This window comes from Stenella coeruleoalba, assembly GCF_951394435.1.
Source record: "Stenella coeruleoalba genome assembly, contig: scaffold_48, whole genome shotgun sequence".
NCBI lineage: Eukaryota > Metazoa > Chordata > Mammalia > Artiodactyla > Delphinidae > Stenella > Stenella coeruleoalba.
The window spans coordinates 2562169-2584200 of NW_027646083.1; the positions used below are offsets into that span (position 1 = coordinate 2562169).

Consider the following 22032-nt stretch of genomic DNA (forward strand, 5'->3'; position numbering starts at 1 on the left):
TATTCCCCTGTACACACGCTTGATTCTCTTTTGGAGACATAGCAATCCATAGGTTTTAAGATACTTACTTGCCAGGTACATTCTTAGGCGTTTAATATGGGGTTTTGAGTCCATTTCGTTGAGCAAGGAGTAGCTCTTGTCTATTCCATATTTGGCTTAAGGAACTTTATCTGTGCTCATTTCAATCTCTGGTTTTATGCAGCACCCCAACTCACCTTTCCCCTTAAGCAAGCATAAGTTGGTTTTCTAAATTTGAGACCCTGTTCTGTTTTGGAATGCAGTTCCTGTGTAGCCAAGTTTACATTCCGTGTATTAGTGATATCTTATGATGTTTCTTTTTCTGTGTGACTTATTTCAGTTAGAATCATCATACCTGAATCCACTCATTGTGCTGCTAAGGGCCTGATGACACAGATTTCATTGGTGAGTGATATTGCTTTGTAAGTAAATACCACAACTTCTTTATCCATTTTTCACTTTCTGCGATGTTGAACTTGTACTGTAAACGAGGTTCTTGTAAACAGAGCCGTTCCAAACTTTGGGGTGGCTGTGTCTTTTTCATTTTAATTTCCCTAAGCTATAGGACCATAAGTGGAAGTGCCCTAGGTTCTGTTGCTTTGTTTTTTAGTTGTTTCAGGAAACACCATACACTTCTCCCAAGTGGTTCTTGGCAATTTACATCCCGCCCATCAGCATAACAAGGCTCCCAGTTCTCCATGGCCTGTCCTGCCTTTCTGGATTTTACACTTTTTTCAGATGGCCCTTTTGACCGGGGGGAAGTGAGACTTCATTTTAGTGCAGATTTCCTTTGCAAGCTTGCTTGTTTGGCCAAAAAGGGCGTATGCGTTTTTTCCTGAATATATTCAGGAAAAAACGCATACGCCCTTTTTGGCCAAGTGCATCATTGTGGACGTTCTGCCTCTTTTCCTATGCTTTCAATGCAATTCCAGTCTACCTCCTGAAATCGGTTTCCTGCAATTCTGCCCCGCTTTCAAGTCCTCTTGGCAGCCTTACTTCAGTCTATTTTTGGACGATAGCTGTCATTTATAACTCTGCAGGTTTGTGAATTACAGTGCCCCTGAGCTCCTTTCTTCAACTCGCTTTCTTGTGACCTGGCCGCAACACCGCAGGATGGCTTCAGGCCCTAATCTGGTTCCGGCCCGGCATGCTGAGCCTTTGGTTAATTCCTCTTCCTGGTGGGAAATGAGAGTTGAATTTGCCCGTCCAGACACCTCCAGCTAGCCTCTCATTGGTTCTCGCTATTCCTGTTCATCTTCCGCAGAAATTGCAAACTGGGCCAAACAGGAGGTTAAAGGGACTGACTCTCCAAGTGGGGAGAGTGTTAGTAAAGCGTGTGGAATGTTGCACCCGAGTACCAGGGGAGGAAAACTGAGACATATTTGAACACATCTCCCGTTCACATGGTTGATCATACTCTGGGTTCCACATGCATGTTTTAGCTGAAGGAAGAATACCTTAAACCTGGAGAGTTGAGACCCGTGTAATGGGTACCATGCAATATGACTTCAAAGGGTCTTCATTTGCTCACCGAACCTCTCCAGTCCTATCACTGCTGCGTTTATTCCCCTGTACACACGCTTGATTCTCTTTTGGAGACATAGCAATCCATAGGTTTTAAGATACTTACTTGCCAGGTACATTCTTAGGCGTTTAATATGGGGTTTTGAGTCCATTTCGTTGAGCAAGGAGTAGCTCTTGTCTATTCCATATTTGGCTTAAGGAACTTTATCTGTGCTCATTTCAATCTCTGGTTTTATGCAGCACCCCAACTCACCTTTCCCCTTAAGCAAGCATAAGTTGGTTTTCTAAATTTGAGACCCTGTTCTGTTTTGGAATGCAGTTCCTGTGTAGCCAAGTTTACATTCCGTGTATTAGTGATATCTTATGATGTTTCTTTTTCTGTGTGACTTATTTCAGTTAGAATCATCATACCTGAATCCACTCATTGTGCTGCTAAGGGCCTGATGACACAGATTTCATTGGTGAGTGATATTGCTTTGTAAGTAAATACCACAACTTCTTTATCCATTTTTCACTTTCTGCGATGTTGAACTTGTACTGTAAACGAGGTTCTTGTAAACAGAGCTGTTCCAAACTTTGGGGTGGCTGTGTCTTTTTCATTTTAATTTCCCTAAGCTATAGGACCATAAGTGGAAGTGCCCTAGGTTCTGTTGCTTTGTTTTTTAGTTGTTTCAGGAAACACCATACACTTCTCCCAAGTGGTTCTTGGCAATTTACATCCCGCCCATCAGCATAACAAGGCTCCCAGTTCTCCATGGCCTGTCCTGCCTTTCTGGATTTTACACTTTTTTCAGATGGCCCTTTTGACCGGGGGGAAGTGAGACTTCATTTTAGTGCAGATTTCCTTTGCAAGCTTGCTTGTTTGGCCAAAAAGGGCGTATGCGTTTTTTCCTGAATATATTCAGGAAAAAACGCATACGCCCTTTTTGGCCAAGTGCATCATTGTGGACGTTCTGCCTCTTTTCCTATGCTTTCAATGCAATTCCAGTCTACCTCCTGAAATCGGTTTCCTGCAATTCTGCCCCGCTTTCAAGTCCTCTTGGCAGCCTTACTTCAGTCTATTTTTGGACGATAGCTGTCATTTATAACTCTGCAGGTTTGTGAATTACAGTGCCCCTGAGCTCCTTTCTTCAACTCGCTTTCTTGTGACCTGGCCGCAACACCGCAGGATGGCTTCAGGCCCTAATCTGGTTCCGGCCCGGCATGCTGAGCCTTTGGTTAATTCCTCTTCCTGGTGGGAAATGAGAGTTGAATTTGCCCGTCCAGACACCTCCAGCTAGCCTCTCATTGGTTCTCGCTATTCCTGTTCATCTTCCGCAGAAATTGCAAACTGGGCCAAACAGGAGGTTAAAGGGACTGACTCTCCAAGTGGGGAGAGTGTTAGTAAAGCGTGTGGAATGTTGCACCCGAGTACCAGGGGAGGAAAACTGAGACATATTTGAACACATCTCCCGTTCACATGGTTGATCATACTCTGGGTTCCACATGCATGTTTTAGCTGAAGGAAGAATACCTTAAACCTGGAGAGTTGAGACCCGTGTAATGGGTACCATGCAATATGACTTCAAAGGGTCTTCATTTGCTCACCGAACCTCTCCAATCCTATCACTGCTGCGTTTATGCCCCTGTACACACGCTTGATTCTCTTTTGGAGTCATAGCAATCCATAGGTTTTAAGATACTTACTAGTCAGGTACATTCTTAGGCGTTTAATATGGGGTTTTGAGTCCATTTCGTTGAGCAAGGAGTAGCTCTTGTCTATTCCATATTTGGCTTAAGGAACTTTATCTGTGCTCATTTCAATCTCTGGTTTTATGCAGCACCCCAACTCACCTTTCCCCTTAAGCAAGCATAAGTTGGTTTTCTAAATTTGAGACCCTGTTCTGTTTTGGAATGCAGTTCCTGTGTAGCCAAGTTTACATTCCGTGTATTAGTGATATCTTATGATGTTTCTTTTTCTGTGTGACTTATTTCAGTTAGAATCATCATACCTGAATCCACTCATTGTGCTGCTAAGGGCCTGATGACACAGATTTCATTGCTGAGTGATATTGCTTTGTAAGTAAATACCACAACTTCTTTATCCATTTTTCACTTTCTGCGATGTTGAACTTGTACTGTAAACGAGGTTCTTGTAAACAGAGCCGTTCCAAACTTTGGAGTGGCTGTGTCTTTTTCATTTTAATTTCCCTAAGCTATAGGACCATAAGTGGAAGTGCCCTAGGCTCTGTTGCTTTGTTTTTTAGATGTTTCAGGAAACACCATACACTTCTCCCGAGTGGTTGTTGGCAAATTACATCCCGCCCATCAGCATAACAAGGCTCCCAGTTCTCCATGGCCTGTCCTGCCTTTCTGGATTTTACACTTTTTTCAGATGGCCCTTTTGACCGGGGGGAAGTGAGACTTCATTGTAGTGCAGATTTCCTTTGCAAGCTTGCTTGGTTGGCCAAAAAGGGCGTATGCGTTTTTTCCTGAATATATTCAGGAAAAAACGCATACGCCCTTTTTGGCCAAGTGCATCATTGTGGACGTTCTGCCTCTTTTCCTATGCTTTCAATGCAATTCCAGTCTACCTCCTGAAATCGGTTTCCTGCAATTCTGCCCCGCTTTCAAGTCCTCTTGGCAGCCTTACTTCAGTCTATTTTTGGACGATAGCTGTCATTTATAACTCTGCAGGTGTGTGAATTACAGTGCCCCTGAGCTCCTTTCTTCAACTCGCTTTCTTGTGACCTGGCCGCAACACCGCAGGATGGCTTCAGGCCCTAACCTGATTCCGGCACGGCACGCTGAGCCTTTGGTTAATTCCTCTTCCTGGTGGGAAATGAGAGTTAAATTTGCCCGTCCAGACTCCTACAGGTAATCTCTCATTGGTTCTCGCTATTCCTGTTCATCTTCCGCAGAAATTGCAAACTGGGCCAAACAGGAGGTTAAAGGCGCTGACTCTCCAAGTGGGGAGAGTGTTAGTAAAGCGTCTGGAATGTTGCACCCGAGTACCAGGGGAGGAAAACTGAGACATATTTGAACACGTCTCCCGTTCACATGGTTGATCATACTCTGGGTTCCACATGCATGTTTTAGCTGAAGGAAGAATACCTAAAACCTGGAGAGTTAAGACCCGTGTAATGGGTACCATGCAATATGACTTCAAAGGGTCTTCATTTGCTCACCGAACCTCTCCAATCCTATCACTGCTGCATTTATGCCCCTGTACACATGCTTGATTCTCTTTGGGAGACATAGCAATCCATAGGTTTTAAGATACTTACTAGTCAGGTACATTCTTAGGCGTTTAATATGGGGTTTTGAGTCCATTTCGTTGAGCAAGGAGTAGCTCTTGTCTATTCCATATTTGGCTTAAGGAACTTTATCTGTGCTCATTTCAATCTCTGGTTTTATGCAGCACCCCAACTCACCTTTCCCCTTAAGCAAGCATAAGTTGGTTTTCTAAATTTGAGACCCTGTTCTGTTTTGGAATGCAGTTCCTGTGTAGCCAAGTTTACATTCCGTGTATTAGTGATATCTTATGATGTTTCTTTTTCTGTGTGAATTATTTCAGTTAGAATCATCATACCTGAATCCACTCATTATGCTGCTACGGGCCTGATGACATAGATTTCATTGCTGAGTGATACTGCATTGTACGTAAGTACCACAAGTTCTTTATCCATTTTTCACTTTCTGTGATATTGAACTTGTACGGTAAACGAGGTTCTTGTAAACAGAGCCGTTCCAAACTTTGGGGTGGCTGTGTCTTTTTGATTTTAATTTCCCTAAGCTATAGGACCATAAGTGGAAGTGCCCTAGGCTCTGATGCTTTGTTTTTTAGATGTTTCAGGAAACACCATACACTTCTCCCGAGTGGTTGTTGACAATTTACATCCCGCCCATCAGCATAACAAGGCTCCCAGTTCTCCATGGCCTGTCCTGCCTTTCTGGATTTTACACTTTTTTCAGATGGCCCTTTTGACCGGGGGGAAGTGAGACTTCATTGTAGTGCAGATTTCCTTTGCAAGCTTGCTTGGTTGGCCAAAAAGGGCGTATGCGTTTTTTCCTGAATATATTCAGGAAAAAACGCATACGCCCTTTTTGGCCAAGTGCATCATTGTGGACGTTCTGCCTCTTTTCCTATGCTTTCAATGCAATTCCAGTCTACCTCCTGAAATCGGTTTCCTGCAATTCTGCCCCGCTTTCAAGTCCTCTTGGCAGCCTTACTTCAGTCTATTTTTGGACGATAGCTGTCATTTATAACTCTGCAGGTTTGTGAATTACAGTGCCCCTGAGCTCCTTTCTTCAACTCGCTTTCTTGTGACCTGGCCGCAACACCGCAGGATGGCTTCAGGCCCTAATCTGGTTCCGGCACGGCACGCTGAGCCTTTGGTTAATTCCTCTTCCTGGTGGGAAATGAGAGTTAAATTTGCCCGTCCAGACACCTCCAGCTAGCCTCTCATTGGTTCTCGCTATTCCTGTTCATCTTCCGCAGAAATTGCAAACTGGGCCAAACAGGAGGTTAAAGGCGCTGACTCTCCAAGTGGGGAGAGTGTTAGTAAAGCGTCTGGAATGTTGCACCCGAGTACCAGGGGAGGAAAACTGAGACATATTTGAACACGTCTCCCGTTCACATGGTTGATAATACTTGGGTTCCACATGCATGTTTTAGCTGAATGAAGAATACCTAAAACCTGGGTAGTTGAAACCCGTGGAATGGGTACCATGCAATATGACTTCAAAGGGTCTTCATTTGCTCACCGAACCTCTCCAATCCTATCACTGCTGCATTTATGCCCCTGTACACATGCTTGATTCTCTTTCGGAGACATAGCAATCCATAGGTTTTAAGATACTTACTAGTCAGGTACATTCTTAGGCGTTTAATATGCGGTGTTGAGTCCATTTCGTTGAGCAAGGAGTAGCTCTTGTCTATTCCATATTTGGCTTAAGGAACTTTATCTGTGCTCATTTCAATCTCTGGTTTTATGCAGCACCCCAACTCACCTTTCCCCTTAAGCAAGCATAAGTTGGTTTTCTAAATTTGAGACCCTGTTCTGTTCTGTAATTCAGTTCCTGTGTAGCCAAGTTTACATTCCGTGTATTACTGATATCTTATGATGTTTCTTTTTCTGTGTGACTTATTTCAGTTAGAATCATCATACCTGAATCCACTCATTGTGCTGCTAAGGGCCTGATGACACAGATTTCATTGCTGAGTGATATTGCTTTTTAAGTAAATACCACAACTTCTTTATCCATTTTTCACTTTCTGCGATGATGAACTTGTACTGTAAACGAGGTTCTTGTAAACAGAGCTGTTCCAAACTTTGGGGTGGCTGTGTCTTTTAGATTTTAAATTCCCTAAGCTATAGGACCATAAGTGGAAGTGCCCTAGGCTCTGTTGCTTTGTTTTTTAGATGTTTCAGGAAACACCATACACTTCTCCCGAGTGGTTGTTGGCAATTTACATCCCGCCCATCAGCATAACAAGGCTCCCAGTTCTCCATGGCCTGTCCTACCTTTCTGGATTTTACACTTTTTTCAGATGGCCCTTTTGACCGGGGGGAAGTGAGACTTCATTGTAGTGCAGATTTCCTTTGCAAGCTTGCTTGGATGGCCAAAAAGGGCGTATGCGTTTTTTCCTGAATATATTCAGGAAAAAACGCATACGCCCTTTTTGGCCAAGTGCATCATTGTGGACGTTCTGCCTCTTTTCCTATGCTTTCAATGCAATTCCAGTCTACCTCCTGAAATCGGTTTCCTGCAATTCTGCCCCGTTTTCAAGTCCTCTTGGCAGCCTTACTTCAGTCTATTTTTGGACGATAGCTGTCATTTATAACTCTGCAGGTTTGTGAATTACAGTGCCCCTGAGCTCCTTTCTTCAACTCGCTTTCTTGTGACCTGGCCGCAACACCGCATGATGGCTTCAGGCCCTAATCTGGTTCCGGCACGGCACGCTGAGCCTTTGGTTAATTCCTCTTCCTGGTGGGAAATGAGAGTTAAATTTGCCCGTCCAGACACCTCCAGCTAGTCTCTCATTGGTTCTCGCTATTCCTGTTCATCTTCCGCAGAAATTGCAAACTGGGCCAAACAGGAGGTTAAAGGGACTGACTCTCCAAGTCGGGAGAGTGTTAGTAAAGCGTCTGGAATGTTGCACCTGAGTACCAGGGGAGGAAAACTGAGATATATTTGAACACGTCTCCCGTTCACATTGTTGATCATACTCTGGGTTCCACATGCATGTTTTAGCTGAGGGAAGAATACCTTAAACCTGGAGAGTTGAGACCCGTGGAATGGGTACCATGAAATATGACTTCAAAGGGTCTTCATATGCTCACGGAACCTCTCCAATCCTATCACTGCTGCGTTTATGCCCCTGTACACATGCTTGATTCTCTTTCGGAGACATAGCAATCCATAGGTTTTAAGATACTTACTAGTCAGGTACATTCTTAGGCGTTTAATATGGGGTATTGAGTCCATTTCGTTGAGCAAGGAGTAGCTCTTGTCTATTCCATATTTGGCTTAAGGAACTTTATCTGTGCTCATTTCAATCTCTGGTTTTATGCAGCACCCCAACTCACCTTTCCCCTTAAGCAAGCATAAGTTGGTTTTCTAAATTTGAGACCCTGTTCTGTTCTGTAATTCAGTTCCTGTGTAGCCAAGTTTCCATTCCGTGTATTACTGATATCTTATGATGTTTCTTTTTCTGTGTGACTTATTTCAGTTAGAATCATCATACCTGAATCCACTCATTGTGCTGCTAAGGGCCTGATGACACAGATTTCATTGCTGAGTGATATTGCTTTGTAAGTAAATACCACAACTTCTTTCTCCATTTTTCACTTTCTGCGATGTTGAACTTGTACTGTAAACGAGGTTCTTGTAAACAGAGCCGATCCAAACTTTGGGGTGGCTGTGTCTTTTTGATTTTAATTTCCCTAAGCTATAGGACCATAAGTGGAAGTGCCCTAGGCTCTGTTGCTTTGTTTTTTAGATGTTTCAGGAAACACCATACACTTCTCCCGAGTGGTTGTTGGCAATTTACATCCCGCCCATCAACATAACAAGGCTCCCAGTTCTCCAAGGCCTTTCCTGCCTTTCTGGATTTTACACTTTTATCAGATGGCCCTTTTGACCGGGGGGAAGTGAGACTTCATTGTAGTGCAGATTTCTTTGCAAGCTTGCTTGGTTGGCCAAAAAGGGCGTATGCGTTTTTTCCTGAATATATTCAGGAAAAAACGCATACGCCCTTTTTGGCCAAGTGCATCATTGTGGACGTTCTGCCTCTTTTCCTATGCTTTCAATGCAATTCCAGTCTACCTCCTGAAATCGGTTTCCTGCAATTCTGCCCCGCTTTCAAGTCCTGTTGGCAGCCTTACTTCAGTCTATTTTTGGACGATAGCTGTCATTTATAACTCTGCAGGTTTGTGAATTACAGTGCCCCTGAGCTCCTTTCTTCAACTCGCTTTCTTTTGAGCTGGCCGCAACACCGCAGGATGGCTTCAGGCCCTAATCTGGTTCCGGTACGGCACGCTGAGCCTTTGGTTATTTCCTCTTCCTGGTGGGAAATGAGAGTTAAATTTGCCCGTCCAGACATCTCCAGCTAGCCTCTCATTGGTTCTCGCTATTCCTGTTCATCTTCCGCAGAAATTGGAAACTATGCCAAACAGGAGGTTAAAGGCGCTGACTCTCCAAGTGGGGAGAGTGTTAGTAAAGCGTCTGGAATGTTGCACCCGAGTACCAGGGTACGAAAACTGAGACATATTTGAACAGGTCTCCCGATCACATGGTTGATCATACTCTAGGTTCCACATGCATGTTTTAGTTGAAGGAAGAATACCTAAAACCTGGGTAGTTGAAACCCGTGTAAAGGGTACCATGCAATATGATTTCAAAGGGTCTTCATTTGCTCACCGAACCTCTCCAATCCTATCACTGCTGCGTTTATGCACCTGCACACATGCTTGATTCTCTTTCGGAGACATGGCAATCCATAGGTTTTAAGATACTTACTAGTCAGGTACATTCTTAGGCGTTTAATATGCGGTGTTGAGTCCATTTCGTTGAGCAAGGAGTAGCTCTTGTCTATTCCATATTTGGCTTAAGGAACTTTATCTGTGCTCATTTCAATCTCTGGTTTCATGCAGCACCCCAACTCACCTTTCCCCTTAAGCAAGCATAAGCTGGTTTTCTAAATTTGAGACCCTGTTCTGTTCTGTAATTCAGTTCCTGTGTAGCCAAGTATACATTCCGTGTATTACTGATATCTTATGATGTTTCTTTTTCTGTGTGACTTATTTCAGTTAGAATCATCATACCTGAATCCACTCATTGTGCTGCTAAGGGCCTGATGACATAGATTTCATTGCTGAGTGATATTGCTTTGTAAGTGAATACCACAACTTCTTTATCCATTTTTCACTTTCTGCGATGTTGAACTTGTACTGTAAACGAGGTTCTTGTAAACAGAGCCGTTCCAAACTTTGGGGTGGCTGTGTCTTTTTGATTTTAATTTCCCTAAGCTATAGGACCATAAGTGGAAGTGCCCTAGGCTCTGTTGCTTTGTTTTTTAGATGTTTCAGGAAACACCATACACTTCTCCGGAGTGGTTGTTGGCAATTGACATCCCGCCCATCAGCATAACAAGGCTCCCAGTTCTCCATGGCCTGTCCTGCCTTTCTGGATTTTACACTTTTTTCAGATGGCCCTTTTGACCGGGGGGAAGTGAGACTTCATTGTAGTGCAGATTTCCTTTGCAAGCTTGCTTGGTTGGCCAAAAAGGGCGTATGCGTTTTTTCCTGAATATATTCAGGAAAAAACGCATACGCCCTTTTTGGCCAAGTGCATCATTGTGGACGTTCTGCCTCTTTTCCTATGCTTTCAATGCAATTCCAGTCTACCTCCTGAAATCGGTTTCCTGCAATTCTGCCCCGCTTTCAAGTCCTCTTGGCAGCCTTACTTCAGTCTATTTTTGGACGATAGCTGTCATTTATAACTCTGCAGGTTTGTGAATTACAGTGCCCCTGAGCTCCTTTCTTCAACTCGCTTTCTTGTGACCTGGCCGCAACACCGCAGGATGGCTTCAGGCCCTAATTTGGTTCAGGCACGGCATGCTGAGCCTTTGGTTAATTCCTCTTCCTGGTGGGAAATGAGAGTTAAATTTGCCCGTCCAGACACCTCCAGCTAGTTTCGCATTGCTTCTCGCTATTCCTGTTCATCTTCCGCAGAAATTGCAAACTGGGCCAAACAGGAGGTTAAAGGGACTGACTCTCCAAGTCGGGAGAGTGTCAGTAAAGCGTCTGGAATGTTGCACCCGAGTACCAGGGGAGGAAAACTGAGACATATTTGAACACGTCTCCCGATCACATGGTTGATCATCCTCTAGGTTCCACATGCATGTTTTAGCTGAAGGAAGAATACCTTAAACCTGCAGAGTTGAGACCCGTGGAATGGGTACCATGCAATATGACTTCAAAGGGTCTTCATTTGCTCACCGAACCTCTCCAATCCTATCACTGCTGCGTTTATGCCCCTGTACACATGCTTGATTCTCTTTCAGAGACATAGCAATCCATCGGTTTTACGATACTTACTAGTCAGGTACATTCTTAGGCGTTTAATATGCGGTGTTGAGTCCATTTCGTTGAGCAAGGAGTAGCTCTTGTCTATTCCATATTTGACTTAAGGAACTTTATCTGTGCTCTTTTCAATCTCTGGTTTTATGCAGCACCCCAACTCACCTTTACCCTTAAGCAAGCATAAGTTGTTTTTCTAAATTTGAAACCCTGTTCTGTTCTGTAATTCAGTTCCTGTGTAGCCAAGTTTCCATTCCGTGTATTACTGATATCTTATGATGTTTCTTTTTCTGTGTGCCTTATTTCAGTTAGAATCATCATACCTGAATCCACTCATTGTGCTGCTAAGGGCCTGATGACACAGTTTCCATTGCTGAGTGATATTGCTTTGTAAGTAAATACCACAACTTCTTTCTCCATTTTTCACTTTCTGCGATGTTGAACTTGTACTGTAAACGAGGTTCTTGTAAACAGAGCCGTTCGAAACTTTGGGGTGGCTGTTTCTTTTTGATTTTAATTTCCCTAAGCTATAGGACCATAAGTGGAAGTGCCCTAGGTTCTGTTGCTTTGTTTTTTAGATGTTTCAGGAAACACCATACACTTCTCCCGAGTGGTTGTTGGCAATTTACATCCCGCCCGTCAGCATAACAAGGCTCCCAGTTCTCCATGGCCTGTCCTGCCTTTCTGGATTTTACACTTTTTTCAGATGGCCCTTTTGACCGGGGGGAAGTGAGACTTCATTGTAGTGCAGATTTCCTTTGCAAGCTTGCTTGGTTGGCCAAAAAGGGCGTATGCGTTTTTTCCTGAATATATTCAGGAAAAAACGCATACGCCCTTTTTGGCCAAGTGCATCATTGTGGACGTTCTGCCTCTTTTCCTATGCTTTCAATGCAATTCCAGTCTACCTCCTGAAATCGGTTTCCTGCAATTCTGCCCCGCTTTCAAGTCCTCTTGGCAGCCTTACTTCAGTATATTTTTAGACGATAGCTGTCATTTATAACTCTGCAGGTTTGTGAATTACAGTGCCCCTGAGATCCTTTCTTCAACTCGCTTTCTTGTGAGCTGGCCGCAACACCGCAGGATGTCTTCAGGCCCTAATCTGGTTCCGGCACGGCACGCTGAGCCTTTGGTTAATTCCTCTTCCTGGTGGGAAATGAGAGTTAAATTTGCCCGTCCAGACACCTCCAGCTAGTCTCTCATTGGTTCTCGCTATTCCTGTTCATCTTCCGCAGAAATTGCAAACTGGGCCAAACAGGAGGTTAAAGGGACTGACTCTCCAAGTCGGGAGAGTGTTAGTAAAGCGTGTGGAATTTTGCACCCGAATACCAGGGTACGAAAACTGAGACATATTTGAACACGTCTCCCGATCACATGGTTGATCGTACTCTAGGTTCCACATGCATGTTTTAGCTGAAGGAAGAATACCTTAAACCTCGGTAGTTGAAACCCGTGGAATGGGTACGATGCAATATGACTTCAAAGAGTCTTCATTTGCTCACCGAACCTCTCTAATCCTATCACTGCTGCGTTTATGCCCCTGTACACATGCTTGATTCTCTTTTGGAGACATAGCAATCCATAGGTTTTAAGATACTTACAAGTCAGGTACATTCTTAGGCATTTAATATGCGGTGTTGAGTCCATTTCGTTGAGCAAGGAGTAGCTCTTGTCTATTCCATATTTGGCTTAAGGAACTTTATCTGTGCTCATTTCAATCTCTGGTTTTATGCAGCACCCCAACTCACCTTTACCCTTAAGCAAGCATAAGTTGTTTTTCTAAATTTGAAACCCTGTTCTGTTCTCTAATTCAGTTCCTGTGTAGCCAAGTTTACATTCCGTGTATTACTGATATCTTATGATGTTTCTTTTTCTGTGTGACTTATTTCAGTTAGAATCATCATACCTGAATCCACTCATTGTGCTGCTAAGGGCCTGATGACACAGATTTCATTGCTGAGTGATATTGCTTTGTAAGTAAATACCACAACTTTTTTATCCATTTTTCACTTTCTGTGATGTTGAACTTCTACTGTAATCGAGGTTCTTGTAAACAGAGCCTTTCGAAACTTTGGGGTGGCTGTGTCTTTTTGATTTTAAATTCCCTAAGCTATAGGACCATAAGTGGAAGTGCCCTAGGCTCTGTTGCTTTGTTTTTTAGATGTTTCAGGAAACACCATACACTTCTCCCGAGTGTCTATTGGCAATTTACATCCCACCCATCAGCATAACAAGGCTCCCAGTTCTCCATGGCCTGTCCTGCCTTTCTGGATTTTACACTTTTTTCAGATGGCCCTTTTGACCGGGGGGAAGTGAGACTTCATTGTAGTGCAGATTTCCTTTGCAAGCTTGCTTGGTTGGCCAAAAAGGGCGTATGCGTTTTTTCCTGAATATATTCAGGAAAAAACGCATACGCCCTTTTTGGCCAAGTGCATCATTGTGGACGTTCTGCCTCTTTTCCTATGCTTTCAATGCAATTCCAGTCTACCTCCTGAAATCGGTTTCCTGCAATTCTGCCCCGCTTTCAAGTCCTCTTGGCAGCCTTACTTCAGTCTATTTTTGGACGATAGCTGTCATTTATAACTCTGCAGGTTTGTGAATTACAGTGCCCCTGAGCTCCTTTCTTCAACTCGCTTTCTTTTGAGCTGGCCGCAACACCGGAGGATGGCTTCAGGCCCTAATCTGGTTCCGGCACGGCACACTGAGCCTTTGGATATTTCCACTTCCTGGTGGGAAATGAGAGTTAAATTTGCCCGTCCAGACACCTCCAGCTAGCCTCTCATTGGTTCTCGCTATTCCTGTTCATCTTCCGCAGAAATTGCAAACTGGGCCAAACAGGAGGTTAAAGGCGCTGACTCTCCAAGTGGGGAGAGTGTTAGTAAAGCATCTGGAATGTTGCACCCGAGTACCAGGGGAGGAAAACTGAGACATATTTGAACACGTCTCCCGATCACATGGTTGATCATATTTGGGTTCCACATGCATGTTTTAGCTGAAGGAAGAATACCTTAAACCTGGAGAGTTGAGACCCGTGTAATGGGTACCATGCAATATGACTTCAAAGGGTCTTCATTTGCTCACCGAACCTCTCCAATCCTATCACTGCTGCGTTTATGCCCCTGTACACATGCTTGATTCTCTTTCGGAGACATAGCAATCCATAGGTTTTACGATACTTACTAGTCAGGTACATTCTTACGTGTTTAATATGCGGTGATGAGTCCATTTCGTTGAGCAAGGAGTAGCTCTTGTCTATTCCATATTTGACTTAAGGAACTTTATCTGTGCTCATTTCAATCTCTGGTTTTATGCAGCACCCCAACTCACCTTTCCCCTTAAGCAAGCATAAGTTGGTTTTCTAAATTTGAGACCCTGTTCTGTTCTGTAATTCAGTTCCTGTGTAGCCAAGTTTACATTCCGTGTATTACTGATATCTTATGATGTTTCTTTTTCTGTGTGACTTATTTCAGTTAGAATCATCATACATGAACCCACTCATTGTGCTGCTAAGGGCCTGATGACATAGATTTCATTGCTGAGTGATATTGCTTTGTAAGTAAATACCACAACTTCTTTATCCATTTTTCACTTTCTGCAATGTTGAACTTGTACTGTGAACGAGGTTCTTATAAACAGAGGCGTCCCAAACTTTGGGGCGGCTGTGTCTTTTTGATTTTAATTTCCCTAAGCTATAGGACCATAAGTGGAAGTGCCCTAGGCTCTGTTGCTTTGTTTTTTAGATGTTTCAGGAAACACCATACACTTCTCCGGAGTCTCTGTTGGCAATTTACATCCCGCCCATCAGCATAACAAGGCTCCCAGTTCTCCATGGCCTGTCCTGCCTTTCTGGATTTTACACTTTTTTCAGATGGCCCTTTTGACCGGGGGGAAGTGAGACTTCATTGTAGTGCAGATTTCCTTTGCAAGCTTGCTTGGTTGGCCAAAAAGGGCGTATGCGTTTTTTCCTGAATATATTCAGGAAAAAACGCATACGCCCTTTTTGGCCAAGTGCATCATTGTGGACGTTCTGCCTCTTTTCCTATGCTTTCAATGCAATTCCAGTCTACCTCCTGAAATCGGTTTCCTGCAATTCTGCCCCGCTTTCAAGCCCTCTCGGCAGCCTTACTTCAGTCTATTTTTGGGCGATAGCTGTCATTTATAACTCTGCAGTTTTGTGAATTACAGTGCCCCTGAGCTCCTTTCTTCAACTCGCTTTCTTGTGAGATGGCCGCAACACCGCAGGATGGCTTCAGGCCCTAATCTGGTTCCGGCACGGTACGCTGAGCCTTTGGTTAATTCCTCTTCCTGGTGGGAAATGAGAGTTAAATTTGCCCGTCCAGACACCTCCAGCTAGCCTCTCATTGGTTCTCGCTATTCCTGTTCATCTTTTGCAGAAATTGCAAACTGGGCCAAACAGGAGGTTAAAGGGACTGACTCTCCAAGACGGGAGTGTGTTAGTAAAGCGTCTGGAATGTTGCACACGAGTACCAGGGGGGGAAAACTGAGACATATTTGAACACGTCTCCCGTTCACATGGTTGATCATACTCTGGGTTCCACATGCATGTTTTAGCTGAAGGAAGAATACCTTAAACCTGGAGAGTTAAGACCCGTGGAAAGGGTACCATGCAATATGACTTCAAAGGGTCTTCATTTGCTCATGAACCTCTCCAATCCTATCACTGCTGTGTTTATGCCCCTGTACACATGCTTGATTCTCTTTCAGAGACATAGCAATCCATAGGTTTTAAGATACTTACTAGTCAGGTATATTCTTAGGCGTTTAATATGGGGTGTTGAGTCCATTTCGTTGAGCAAGGAGTAGCTCTTGTCTATTCCATATTTGGCTTAAGGAACTTTATCTGTGCTCATTTCAATCTCTGGTTTTATGCAGCACCCCAACTCACCTTTCCCCTTAAGCAAGCATAAGTTGGTTTTCTAAATTTGAGACCCTGTTCTGTTCTGTAATTCAGTTCCTGTGTAGCCAAGTTTACATTCCGTGTATTACTGATATCTTATGATGTTTCTTTTTCTGTGTGACTTATTTCAGTTAGAATCATCATACCTGAATCCACTCATTGTGATGCTAAGGGCCTGATGACACAGATTTCATTGCTGAGTGATATTGCTTTGTAAGTAAATACCACAACTTCTTTATCCATTTTTCACTTTTTGCGATGTTGAACTTGTACTGTAAACGAGGTTCTTGTAAACAGAGCCGTTCCAAACATTGGGGTGGCTGTGTCTTTTTGATTTTAATTTCCCTAAGCTATAGGACCATAAGTGGAAGTGCCCTAGGTTCTGTTGCTTTGTTTTTTAGATGTTTCAGGAAACACCATACACTTCTCCTGAGTGTCTGTTGGCAATTTTCATCCCGCCGATCAGCATAACAAGGCTCCCAGTTCTCCATGGCCTGTCCTGCCTTTCTGGATTTTACACTTTTTTCAGATGGCCCTTTTGACCGGGGGGAAGTGAGACTTCATTTTAGTGCAGATTTCCTTTGCAAGCTTGCTTGGTTGGCCAAAAAGTGCGTATGCGTTTTTTCCTGAATATATTCAGGAAAAAACGCATACGCCCTTTTTGGCCAAGTGCATCATTGTGGACGTTCTGCCTCTTTTCCTATGCTTTCAATGCAATTCCAGTCTACCTCCTGAAATCGGTTTCCTGCAATTCTGCCCCGCTTTCAAGTCCTCTTGGCAGCCTTACTTCAGTATATTTTTGGACGATAGCTGTCATTTATAACTCTGCAGGTTAGTGAATTACAGTGCCCCTGAGCTCCTTTCTTCAACTCGCTTTCTTGTGAGCTGGCCGCAACACCGCAGGATGGCTTCAGGCCCTAATCTGGTTCCGGCCCGGCATGCTGAGCCTTTGGTTAATTCCTCTTCCTGGTGGGAAATTAGAGTTAAATTTGCCCGTCCAGATACCTCCAGCTAGTCTCTCATTGGTTCTCGCTATTCCTGTTCATCTTCCGCAGAAATTGCAAACTGGGCCAAACAGGAGGTTAAAGGGACTGACTCTCCAAGTCGGGAGAGTGTTAGTAAAGCGTCTGGAATTTTGCACCCGAATACCAGGGTACGAAAACTGAGACATATTTGAACACGTCTCCCGATCACATGGTTGATCGTACTCTAGGTTCCACATGCATGTTTTAGCTGAAGGAAGAATACCTTAAACCTCGGTAGTTGAAACCCGTGGAATGGGTACCATGCAATATGACTTCAAAGAGTCTTCATTTGCTCACCGAACCTCTCCAATCCTATCACTGCTGCGTTTATGCCCCTGTACACATGCTTGATTCTCTTTCGGAGACATAGCAATCCATAGGTTTTAAGATACTTAAAAGTCAGGTACATTCTTAGGCGTTTAATATGCGGTGTTGAGTCCATTTCGTTGAGCAAGGAGTAGCTCTTGTCTATTCCATATTTGGCTTAAGGAACTTTATCTGTGCTCATTTCAATCTCTGGTTTTATGCAGCACCCCAACTCACCTTTACCCTTAAGCAAGCATAAGTTGTTTTTCTAAATTTGAAACCCTGTTCTGTTCTGTAATTCAGTTCCTGTGTAGCCAAGTTTCCATTCCGTGTATTACTGATATCTTATGATGTTTCTTTTTCTGTGTGACTTATTTCAGTTAGAATCATCATACCTGAATCCACTCATTGTGCTGCTAAGGGCCTGATGACACAGATTTCATTGCTGAGTGATATTGCTTTGTAAGTAAATACCACAACTTTTTTATCCATTTTTCACTTTCTGTGATGTTGAACTTCTACTGTAATCGAGGTTCTTGTAAACAGAGCCTTTCGAAACTTTGGGGTGGCTGTGTCTTTTTGATTTTAATTTCCCTAAGCTATAGGACCATAAGTGGAAGTGCCCTAGGCTCTGTTGCTTTGTTTTTTAGATGTTTCAGGAAACACCATACACTTCTCCCGAGTGTCTATTGGCAATTTACATCCCACCCATCAGCATAACAAGGCTCCCAGTTCTCCATGGCCTGTCCTGCCTTTCTGGATTTTACACTTTTTTCAGATGGCCCTTTTGACCGGGGGGAAGTGAGACTTCATTGTAGTGCAGATTTCCTTTGCAAGCTTGCTTGGTTGGCCAAAAAGGGCGTATGCGTTTTTTCCTGAATATATTCAGGAAAAAACGCATACGCCCTTTTTGGCCAAGTGCATCATTGTGGACGTTCTGCCTCTTTTCCTATGCTTTCAATGCAATTCCAGTCTACCTCCTGAAATCGGTTTCCTGCAATTCTGCCCCGCTTTCAAGTCCTCTTGGCAGCCTTACTTCAGTCTATTTTTGGACGATAGCTGTCATTTATAACTCTGCAGGTTTGTGAATTACAGTGCCCCTGAGCTCCTTTCTTCAACTCGCTTTCTTTTGAGCTGGCCGCAAAACCGCAGGATGGCTTCAGGCCCTAATCTGGTTCCGGCACGGCACACTGGGCCTTTGGATATTTCCACTTCCTGGTGGGAAATGAGAGTTAAATTTGCCCGTCCAGACACCTCCAGCTAGCCTCTCATTGGTTCTCGCTATTCCTGTTCATCTTCCGCAGAAATTGCAAACTGGGCCAAACAGGAGGTTAAAGGCGCTGACTCTCCAAGTGGGGAGAGTGTTAGTAAAGCATCTGGAATGTTGCACCCGAGTACCAGGGGAGGAAAACTGAGACATATTTGAACACGTCTCCCGTTCACATGGTTGATCATACTTGGGTTCCACATGCATGTTTTAGCTGAAGGAAGAATACCTTAAACCTGGAGAGTTGAGACCTGTGTAATGGGTACCATGCAATATGACTTCAAAGGGTCTTCATTTGCTCACCGAACCTCTCCAATCCTATCACTGCTGCGTTTATGCCCCTGTACACATGCTTGATTCTCTTTCGGAGACATAGCAATCCATCGGTTTTACGATACTTACTAGTCAGGTACATTCTTAGGCGTTTAATATGCGGTGTTGAGTCCATTTCGTTGAGCAAGGAGTAGCTCTTGTCTATTCCATATTTGACTTAAGGAACTTTATCTGTGCTCATTTCAATCTCTGGTTTTATGCAGCACCCCAACTCACCTTTCCCCTTAAGCAAGCATAAGTTGGTTTTCTAAATTTGAGACCCTGTTCTGTTCTGTAATTCAGTTCCTGTGTAGCCAAGTTTACATTCCGTGTATTACTGATATCTTATGATGTTTCTTTTTCTGTGTGACTTATTTCAGTTAGAATCATCATACCTGAACCCACTCATTGTCCTGCTAAGGGCCTGATGACATAGATTTCATTTCTGAGTGATATTGCTTTGTAAGTAAATACCACAACTTCTTTATCCATTTTTCACTTTCTGCGATGTTGAACTTGTACTGTGAACGAGGTTCTTATAAACAGAGGCGTCCCAAACTTTGGGGTGGCTGTGTCTTTTTGATTTTAATTTCCCTAAGCTATAGGACCATAAGTGGCAGTGCCCTAGGCTCTGTTGCTTTGTTTTTTAGATGTTTCAGGAAACACCATACACTTCTCCGGAGTCTCTGTTGGCAATTGACATCCCGCCCATCAGCATAACAAGGCTCCCAGTTCTCCATGGCCTGTCCTGCCTTTCTGGATTTTACACTTTTTTCAGATGGCCCTTTTGACCGGGGGGAAGTGAGACTTCATTGTAGTGCAGATTTCCTTTGCAAGCTTGCTTGGTTGGCCAAAAAGGGCGTATGCGTTTTTTCCTGAATATATTCAGGAAAAAACGCATACGCCCTTTTTGGCCAAGTGCATCATTGTGGACGTTCTGCCTCTTTTCCTATGCTTTCAATGCAATTCCAGTCTACCTCCTGAAATTGGTTTCCTGCAATTCTGCCCCGCTTTCAAGTCCTCTTGGCAGCCTTACTTCAGTATATTTTTAGACGATAGCTGTCATTTATAACTCTGCAGGTTTGTGAATTACAGTGCCCCTGAGATCCTTTCTTCAACTCGCTTTCTTGTGAGCTGGCCGCAACACCGCAGGATGTCTTCAGGCCCTAATCTGGTTCCGGCACGGCACGCTGAGCCTTTGGTTAATTCCTCTTCCTGGTGGGAAATGAGAGTTAAATTTGCCCGTCCAGACACCTCCAGCTAGTCTCTCATTGGTTCTCGCTATTCCTGTTCATCTTCCGCAGAAATTGCAAACTGGGCCAAACAGGAGGTTAAAGGGACTGACTCTCCAAGTCGGGAGAGTGTTAGTAAAGCGTCTGGAATTTTGCACCCGAATACCAGGGTACGAAAACTGAGACATATTTGAACATGTCTCCCGATCACATGGTTGATCGTACTCTAGGTTCCACATGCATGTTTTAGCTGAAGGAAGAATACCTTAAACCTCGGTAGTTGAAACCCGTGGAATGGGTACCATGCAATATGACTTCAAAGAGTCTTCATTTGCTCACCGAACCTCTCTAATCCTATCACTGCTGCGTTTATGCCCCTGTACACATGCTTGATTCTCTTTTGGAGACATAGCAATCCATAGGTTTTAAGATACTTACAAGTCAGGTACATTCTTAGGCGTTTAATATGCGGTGTTGAGTCCATTTCGTTGAGCAAGGAGTAGCTCTTGTCTATTCCATATTTGGCTTAAGGAACTTTATCTGTGCTCATTTCAATCTCTGGTTTTATGCAGCACCCCAACTCACCTTTACCCTTAAGCAAGCATAAGTTGTTTTTCTAAATTTGAAACCCTGTTCTGTTCTGTAATTCAGTTCCTGTGTAGCCAAGTTTACATTCCGTGTATTACTGATATCTTATGATGTTTCTTTTTCTGTGTGACTTATTTCAGTTAGAATCATCATACCTGAATCCACTCATTGTGCTGCTAAGGGCCTGATGACACAGATTTCATTGCTGAGTGATATTGCTTTGTAAGTAAATACCACAACTTTTTTATCCATTTTTCACTTTCTGTGATGTTGAACTTCTACTGTAATCGAGGTTCTTGTAAACAGAGCCTTTCGAAACTTTGGGGTGGCTGTGTCTTTTTGATTTTAAATTCCCTAAGCTATAGGACCATAAGTGGAAGTGCCCTAGGCTCTGTTGCTTTGTTTTTTAGATGTTTCAGGAAACACCATACACTTCTCCCGAGTGTCTATTGGCAATTTACATCCCACCCATCAGCATAACAAGGCTCCCAGTTCTCCATGGCCTGTCCTGCCTTTCTGGATTTTACACTTTTTTCAGATGGCCCTTTTGACCGGGGGGAAGTGAGACTTCATTGTAGTGCAGATTTCCTTTGCAAGCTTGCTTGGTTGGCCAAAAAGGGCGTATGCGTTTTTTCCTGAATATATTCAGGAAAAAACGCATACGCCCTTTTTGGCCAAGTGCATCATTGTGGACGTTCTGCCTCTTTTCCTATGCTTTCAATGCAATTCCAGTCTACCTCCTGAAATCGGTTTCCTGCAATTCTGCCCCGCTTTCAAGTCCTCTTGGCAGCCTTACTTCAGTCTATTTTTGGACGATAGCTGTCATTTATAACTCTGCAGGTTTGTGAATTACAGTGCCCCTGAGCTCCTTTCTTCAACTCGCTTTCTTTTGAGCTGGCCGCAACACCGGAGGATGGCTTCAGGCCCTAATCTGGTTCCGGCACGGCACACTGAGCCTTTGGATATTTCCACTTCCTGGTGGGAAATGAGAGTTAAATTTGCCCGTCCAGACACCTCCAGCTAGCCTCTCATTGGTTCTCGCTATTCCTGTTCATCTTCCGCAGAAATTGCAAACTGGGCCAAACAGGAGGTTAAAGGCGCTGACTCTCCAAGTGGGGAGAGTGTTAGTAAAGCATCTGGAATGTTGCACCCGAGTACCAGGGGAGGAAAACTGAGACATATTTGAACACGTCTCCCGATCACATGGTTGATCATATTTGGGTTCCACATGCATGTTTTAGCTGAAGGAAGAATACCTTAAACCTGGAGAGTTGAGACC

General features: G+C 43.7%; 2 long non-coding RNA genes across 7 annotated transcripts in view; both read left to right on the forward strand.

The window, feature by feature from the left end:
- Nucleotides 1-11509, forward strand: part of LOC307181355 — a 123706-nt gene extending 112197 nt beyond the window's left edge. Inside the window, exons 4-5 of the long non-coding RNA XR_013826536.1 lie at nucleotides 6682-6763; nucleotides 11421-11509. This is a non-coding gene — a long non-coding RNA (uncharacterized lncRNA). The remainder of the gene's footprint in view (nucleotides 1-6681; nucleotides 6764-11420) is intronic.
- Nucleotides 1-19338, forward strand: part of LOC307181353 — an 881369-nt gene extending 862031 nt beyond the window's left edge. For all 6 annotated transcript variants that reach the window (XR_013826529.1, XR_013826530.1, XR_013826531.1 and 3 more), the window contains one exon: nucleotides 19314-19338. This is a non-coding gene — a long non-coding RNA (uncharacterized lncRNA). The remainder of the gene's footprint in view (nucleotides 1-19313) is intronic.
- Nucleotides 19339-22032: the final 2694 nt, after the last annotated feature.